Source organism: Bactrocera latifrons, unplaced genomic scaffold (assembly GCF_001853355.1).
Source record: "Bactrocera latifrons isolate USDA-ARS-PBARC rearing strain unplaced genomic scaffold, ASM185335v1 scaffold_41, whole genome shotgun sequence".
NCBI classification, from domain to species: Eukaryota; Metazoa; Arthropoda; class Insecta; order Diptera; family Tephritidae; genus Bactrocera; species Bactrocera latifrons.
In genome coordinates, this window is record NW_017537057.1 from 213,208 (window position 1) to 220,893 (window position 7,686).

General features: G+C 33.9%; 1 protein-coding gene across 4 annotated transcripts in view; it reads right to left on the reverse strand.

Annotated features, from left to right (window-relative positions):
* LOC108972630 (platelet binding protein GspB-like) overlaps positions 1–6,446 on the reverse strand; it is a 101,345-nt gene extending 94,899 nt beyond the window's left edge. For all 4 annotated transcript variants that reach the window (XM_018939292.1, XM_018939296.1, XM_018939294.1 and 1 more), the window contains exon 1: positions 4,914–6,446. The gene's annotated coding sequence lies outside the window, so the exon portion shown is untranslated. The remainder of the gene's footprint in view (positions 1–4,913) is intronic.
* Between the last annotated feature and the right edge of the window lie 1,240 nt (positions 6,447–7,686).

Consider the following 7,686-nt stretch of genomic DNA (forward strand, 5'->3'; position numbering starts at 1 on the left):
TTTTTTTAACTAAAATAAAATAATTTGCAAATAAATCATGTAAAGTTAAATCTTGAGCGTTTTTAAATGCATATAACAGTCATACTTTGTGTTGTAATCTTTTACATTAGTACCCACATTATGGTCGTGCCTTGAAAGGCCTCAAATTTTCCATAAGTCCGTTTGCACTGTTGACATTTTTGCATGATTTATTTAAATTTTGTATTTCATGACTGTCACGATTGACTTGAAAATTCATCTTAACAGCGCACTTTGTCTCCGGTGGTCTGGAGTGCTAAGCTTTTGTAGCAAACACACATACACGTACAAGCAAACACAAGTACGAGCATGTCTCTTGCATGACTGCACAGCTCGCGCTTCAAGCCTAAATACATGTGTAACGCTATTGTTGTTGCTGTTGCGGTTGCTAGTTGTTACTTCCAACTGGMAGTCTTTAATTTAGGTACTTTCTTGATTTGTATTTGTTACTGTTGTAGCTGGCTGTTCGTTTTGTTATATATTTTTTTGTATTTTTGTTTTAAATTTAATTTTATAGTTTTTGCTTTTTCCTGCTGGCGGCGCTGCAAACTGGTTTTAACTGTTGAGCGCGCTCTCAGTGTTGTTGTTATTGTTGCTTTTGCTTTTAAGCTTTTTATTATTTTAGTTTCTGTAGTTTTTTGTTGCTGCAAGCTCATTGTTGTTGTTCGTGTCATTGCTGCTATACAATTTTACCCTGTTTTCTCATTGTCTGCTTGTTTATTGTTGTTGTTGTGTCTTCCTAGCTTCAACTGTTATTTACTAACTTAACATAAGTTTTAGTTTAAGATTTTTTCAGTTTTGGTTTTTCGTTGCCCACAATTATTTGTCTTGCTTATTTTTGAGTTTAACTGAAAGTATTTAGCTACAAGCACACACACATACACACGTAAAAAATCGGTATACCATATACACGGATACATAAGTATACAGTTGGCTTGTGGYGAATCGCTGAGTTTCGCTACAATTGTTGTTGCTTTCCCGAAGAGGTCAAGCAGACGGCTGTGTGTGTGTGTGTGTAGGTAACTGATCTTAGCTGTTATTGTTGTTGTTGTTATTACTCACAATCTCTGTTAACCGCTTTTTTGCTGATCAATAACTTTTTAATGATAATTGGCAAAGTGTTGAAATTGAAGATTATTATTTTTTTTATCRCGGGTGTTGACCTCGCAAAATTAGTGGAACTTAGACTCTACAGTTTTTTGTGGAGTTTAAATGGCTGCATTTAGAAAATAAGTTGTATATTAAAATTTATAACAGCTCGTAAATGTCTCAAGTTTAACYACTCATCAGGTCATCTGGTGCTGTCATGTGAACTTAAAAAGTGGGTGTGACTAAAACGTCTTCCGAACTCAATAGTGTTCGGTGCAAAAAAATATGTTTCAACTTTTTTTAAAATATTTTTTTTTTATAAATTTTTTTTATAATTTAATTTTTTGTAGAATTTTCTATTCAAAAATTAAATTTTATGCAAAATAACTGCTATTCATATGTTTTTATTTCATTGTCAGCTGTGAAAGTTTTAATTTGCATTTGTGTCAACCGGTAAATTTATGTGCTTTTAGGCTTTTGTTTTGTTTCTTAGTCACTCGGCGTACATACTTATTTATTTAATTGTATTTATGTGCTCATATGCAAATACTGAGTTAATTTTCGCCATTCTTTATTTGTCTAGCATATGCTAATTTTTGCATATTTTAGTGATTTGTTCATTTTTGGCGATCTCSTAACAAAAAAGTTCAAAAAGCATCCGAAGAATGCTATGAGCACATATTACATTGACTTCTGTTTTATAAATAAATGATGGTTTCACTGCTGAACTGTTATTATTTAAGGCTGTGGAAGCTTTAAAAGGAATTCAATATTAATTTTTCAGGCTGGAAGGTGAAATTTCTTCTCTTTCATGAAGGAAAAAATATTAAACTTTCTTTAAAAAAAATCTTAAAAAARGAAAAACYAAATATCACTCTCARTAAACCGTTTATTGGAGCTATTTGTTTCAATTTACCGAAGCTTCCTTCTTCTTTATTGGCGTAGACACCGCTTACGCGATTATAGCCGAGTTGCTTATTTCGGAATACTCAAAGAGAAAGTCTATCTAGCATCTTAAGTCTGAGGACTTGCAAAATATTTGATTTTAAAAAGTACCGAAATAATATGGGTGAGAATTATCTCCAGTCTATAATACGATCCAAGAAGCACCTTGTGGTGATTGCTTTTAAAAGCAGTATACTCACGCACCAAAAGCACCTAATTTACAATTGGAAATCTTAATTGTAACGAAATTTATTTCATAATTATAACAATTACAAATTAACTATGCAGCTCTGTTTATTCGGAAGCCATTATATATTGAGAATTAGCGCTTAATTGCCATTAAGTTAGTGTCAAATTAAATAAGTGAACCTGTTTACTTCAAAGATATTTATTTATAAAATTTATTATAGCAAGGATTCAGTACTTTCATCTGAATGAACATGCAATTATCAAACAATTATCAATAACGCAGCCAGAATTAAAGCTTTGAACGAAATAGCAACGAAACAGCACAATAATAATTGATATACGATCTTCAATTATGTTTCGCAATTAACTAGTTGAGAATTAGCGCCTAATTGCCATTAAGTTAGTGCCAAATTAAATAAGTGATCCTGCTGCTTTGGCCGAAAGTATGGCTTTTTCATTGAAAATCAAACTATCAATGCCATTTATCAGAGGAAATGTTCAGCACTTAAACTCAAAGAAATTTCCAAACACAAAACTTAAAAAAAACGTGCTTAATATTTGTATATTATGCAGCCAGTAATGAAGCTTCGAACGGTTGCGATCTTTCAGCGCTTAATTTACATGCATATATTGACAAATTACATAGCTAATTCTCTCTTCAGAGAGTTTCTTGGTTAGCGAATCGAAATTTAATTATACTTTCCGTTTTCATAACAGTGGGATCTAAGTAACTGGAATGAACCTGGATTTTTAACCGGACAAAGGCTGTCAACTCAGTACCATGACTCGAAAGTACTTCAGGAATGTTTTCTGCTGCTATAAGAACAAAAACAAATATCCTTTAAAAACGGAAATGTTCAGCGCTTTAATTCAATAAACTTGCAATCACAAAATTTTAACAAGAATTAATAAAAGCATTCTATAAATACAATGTACCCAAAATTGCTGTTTCGCACGAAATAGCATATTTTTAATTGAATATTTCTCCATCTATCACTATGTTTTATTGTAGTAAAGCGAATATACAGAGCTGCTGCTTACTTATTTGCTTAAGGCATGAGAAAATAACTCTAATTTCTGTGAATCAAAATTGGCAAGGCATTCTAAAGGATGACTAGACTTCTTGGACCCGGCAACTGAACTCCATTTGGTATCACAAAGAACCAAACTGCTCTATTCGTGGTTCGTTGGCCTACCAGATTAACCCAACTTAATCTTTTTTGTATATCACAACAATTAACCCTTAATTTTTATTCGATTAGTTCGTAAAACTCAATATTTATACTACAAACTCATATTGAGTTTTTGTTCATGCTTCTCATATAAAAGAATTCAAAATTGATAAATATTATTAAATTAGCAACATTAATTTTGACCTTAAGAATGAACAAGAAATTTTATTACTCAATTTAAATTTAATTGTCTCAAAAAATTTCTGAAAATTCACCGCGCTTTTAAGATTTTTAAATTAAACTTTTAAATAAAGCTTGATAGGTTGAGTGATTTATAAGCATTTTCTTTAATTTCGTTTATTTAGTAAAAACAGACGTTTCTTATCCATTTAGTAAGTGTAACTTATAGACTTATTTTTCAAGCAAACAATAATTTTTTTTTTAAATTTTTACTAATTAAAAAGTACTAATTGAGTCAAGTGTTGAAATTTTTTTTCAAAAATGCACATTAATCTTCGAGCAGATTAAGAAAGAGTCATACCAGAGCGAGATGAGATTACATATTTTTCAATTAAAACGTTTTGGATTAAAAGTTAAGAATTCAATGTACTATCGGCGACAAGTGCTTGTATGGAAAACTTAGGTATTTAAATATATATTTTTACGGAGTTGTGTTATTGATTAAAGCTATAGTGTAGTCTGCGAAGAAATTGTTCATATCAGTTCAATATATCATAAAGCTTTCACATAAACTGACCAATTGAAAAAAAGTGCTTTTTTATTTGATCAAATATCTTTACGAAATTTGTCACGGATTATTGTTCAAAACAATGGTATAATTTTGGAAAAAACATTTAGAAGGGGACACTTGATAAGATAAGATAAATAGACAAGAATTGTACCGAGACGTTACGCCTATTGTGCCCTCTCCTAAATGACAAAGACTCACATAGCCCCAGCATATTGACAAAGTGAAATCAATATAGAACTCGTATTAGCTGACCGTTCAAAATCAAGTTTTTGTATGGAAAACTTAATTTAAGAARGATAAGTATTACTCCATCAGAACATTCTTGTTATTTAATTTCGTTCATTTCACATTTTTTTTTTCGGCTACTCAGTAAATTTGAACTAACCACGTTTCTGTTGATAAGCATTATTTCAAAAACAAAAAAAAAAATTTACTGTTTATTTTTGCTGTCTAATTAGAATAATTTCCCTTTTAGACCAAAGTTTGATATATATAGCAAGAAACAGATATTTCTTGACTTTTTACAGGTAAATTGCTTAACTTTTCAAAATTTGGCGCAATAGTTCCAAATGAGTCACTAAGTCTACATCAAGACCACCAATTGGTGCCAATAATTGCACTAAAATGCTTGTCGCTCGAGGTGGTTCACTCCACTTTCCAAAACCTTTATTTTCAACCCTAGAACAACTTGCCACAAAAGCCATAGTTCCTAAAGGCAAACTTAACAGAAACGTTTGCTCCAAACTTACCTTTTCAAAACACTCGAAGGCACGTTCTTTCCGTCAGCTGGCGTTGACTCAACAAAAAAAAAAAAATCCCAAACCACGTTTCACTGTCAAACTCGCAAATTTTCGCACAAAAATTGAGTCACCACAAACACAATGCAGTGCTTTCTTTCAATTTCAYGCGCAATGCAGTTAAGCGCACGAACTCGCCCACTGTCGCAGACACTTTRCGAGTTTAAGATTATGCGTACGAAACTTTGTTATTCAACTTGCTTACTTTTTTCTAAGCGCTTGCAAGGCATGTGCTGTGTTTTGGTTTTTTTGTTTTACTGTCTTCCTTTTCCCCTGCAGAATTTCTAGAATTTTTCACGTAACGGCTTTTCCGCGTACTTTTTTCGCACTTTAAACGCCGACAAGTGCAGGTTTTCGTTGCATTCGTGCAACGCGCGAGTGTGTGTGTGTGTATTTGTTGGTTTTATTTTTACTTTGCTGCTTTTTTGCCACTTTACAACAATTTATTGCTATTGTGGCTGTCGTTTGTGTTGTTTGCGTTGTTGTTGTTGCCACAGTCGCGCAGTCGCTTAATATATGTGTGTATTTTAACGATTTTTATGGCCAATAATAAACCAAATACACGCGAAACAAAGACAAAAACGTGCAATAACAGCGGCGGACTGCAGCTGCAATGCAGTCGCTTGGACGCGCTGAAGAAGCCGCAGCAATAGCAGCAATGGCAAAGCGCCGAGGGATGACAGTTGTTGGCAAAAGGAGGAAATGCAGCAGGCGAATTGTGCACGCAAAAAAGTGGTTTCTGACGTTTCGTTGTTGTTTTTGTTGTTTGCTACATGCTTATAGCTGTGTGTGTGTGTAGATGCCAGGGGCAGCGGACGCGTCAAAGACAGTCAGTCATCCAAAGTTGCACCAAAAGGAAACTCGTTTAAATGCTTGCCTTTTTGTTGTGTTTTGCTCTTTACGTTTGTGTTGTTGYTGTTTTTGATTTTTTGGTTTAATGCATTTGCATTTGTTTGGCATTCACAAATTTAAGCGTTTGGCTTTTGTCATTGCTTTTTGTTGTTGCTGAGCTTAGTTGTTTAACGACATTGCTTTAAACAATTTCAAAATATTTGATATCTGTATTTACAAAAACAACAGATATGCACACGAGCGCTTTGGCGTGTGGAAATCGTGATTTTTTTATTTTCATTTAAATTCTTCAAAAAAAATTTTTTTTTTTGATTTATCGAATTTTTTTCAAAATATTTCTATTGCTTAAAACTTGCTTGCTGTTTGCTTACACAGTTGTTTTTCACACAGTTTTCAATTTTTTTTCATACAAAATATTTTTCGTTTGCTTTATTTACTAACTTCTCAAAAAATCTTCCTTCTTATAAGATCTCTTGCCATTTTGATACAAAATTCTTCTTCCTCACACACATGCGCACACGCCGTCTGCTTCATGCACATAACGTTTTTTCAAGTCACTTAAATGTTTGGCATTTCATACCCGAACGCCAACACCGTTACTTTTCTTCCGTATCTTCTTACCAACTCGGCCGACAGTCGTCGAAGAACTGAAATGTCTCGCATAAAGTTCAATTCAAGACCGAAATACAACTCAGCGCTGCACATACGAACACACACAAGTTTGTAGCAATGTGCGCTCACACACACACACTAACATCAAAGACAAAATCGCATCGCCTTGCTGCGCTTCGAATTTCTTACCAGCCAGCTGTCTTGAGCGCTATTTTCTGATTGTGCTTTGTTGTTGTGCTGCGCTGTGCGGCTGCATCACGCGAGTATCTTCCAACAGCATGCGGTGCACAGCTAACACAAATACACACACGCACACATCTCACCTGTGTGCCGTATGTCTCGTAAGCGCGCTCTGCTGCTCAATTGACGCGAGTAAGCCACTCTCTCTCAAGACAGCTCAGGTAAAATTTTGTGCAGTTTGTTGTTTTCATTTCAATTTAAATGGCTTTGCATACGTCCGTGTGCATTTGCTCGTGAAAAAGTAGTTATTTATGAGAGCGCTCGAGCGTTGGTTTTGTTCACATGAGTAGGAGAGCATATTTTCTTTGGCTAACTGGCTTCTTATTCTCTGTTGTTCAATAAGACACATTTGGGCAAGCGCTTTCTAGTGCTCAGGGGGATTTTTTAAGCGATTGCGGGAATTTTTATTTTGTGACATTACTGGCGCTAGAGAACGGTCTTTACTGATTAAGCGTTTCGAACAGGTGTAAAGGGTTACCAAACCAAAATTTGTGGAGCAGAAAAAATTTTCTTGTATTAATAATGACAAGGTATATCAAAAAGTTGGAGTTTATTTAACTTTAGAGCTTCAAAGCCATAATTTCGACTTGATTGTTATTGCTTATAGGTCAACATATTTTTATTCTCTTTAGACACCCGGTCACAAGAAAAATTTTTCGAAGGTATGTCTCAACCAGCCCTCACAAGATTTCAAGCTAAAAGTACGTACAATTTCAAAAGGTTAGGCTAAGTACTTAACAGTCGCTAGATGGCAATAGAATCAAAAAATTTGAGGTAAATTAAGTTACGACGCGATTTTGACTATGTTCGTGACATGCCACTAGTCTGTAGTATAGTGCTTATGAAAAAATTATATATATCTTTTTTTCATTTTGGAATTCTGTGCAAAAAATTTAAGGAGTGCTAAGATCCTATAACACAATTCTTTCAATAACCTTGAGTCTACATTGATCTACTACAGATACTTTCAGATTGACGTTCTTGACGTCGAAAACAGTTGATTAAAACAGTCGAATCGCAG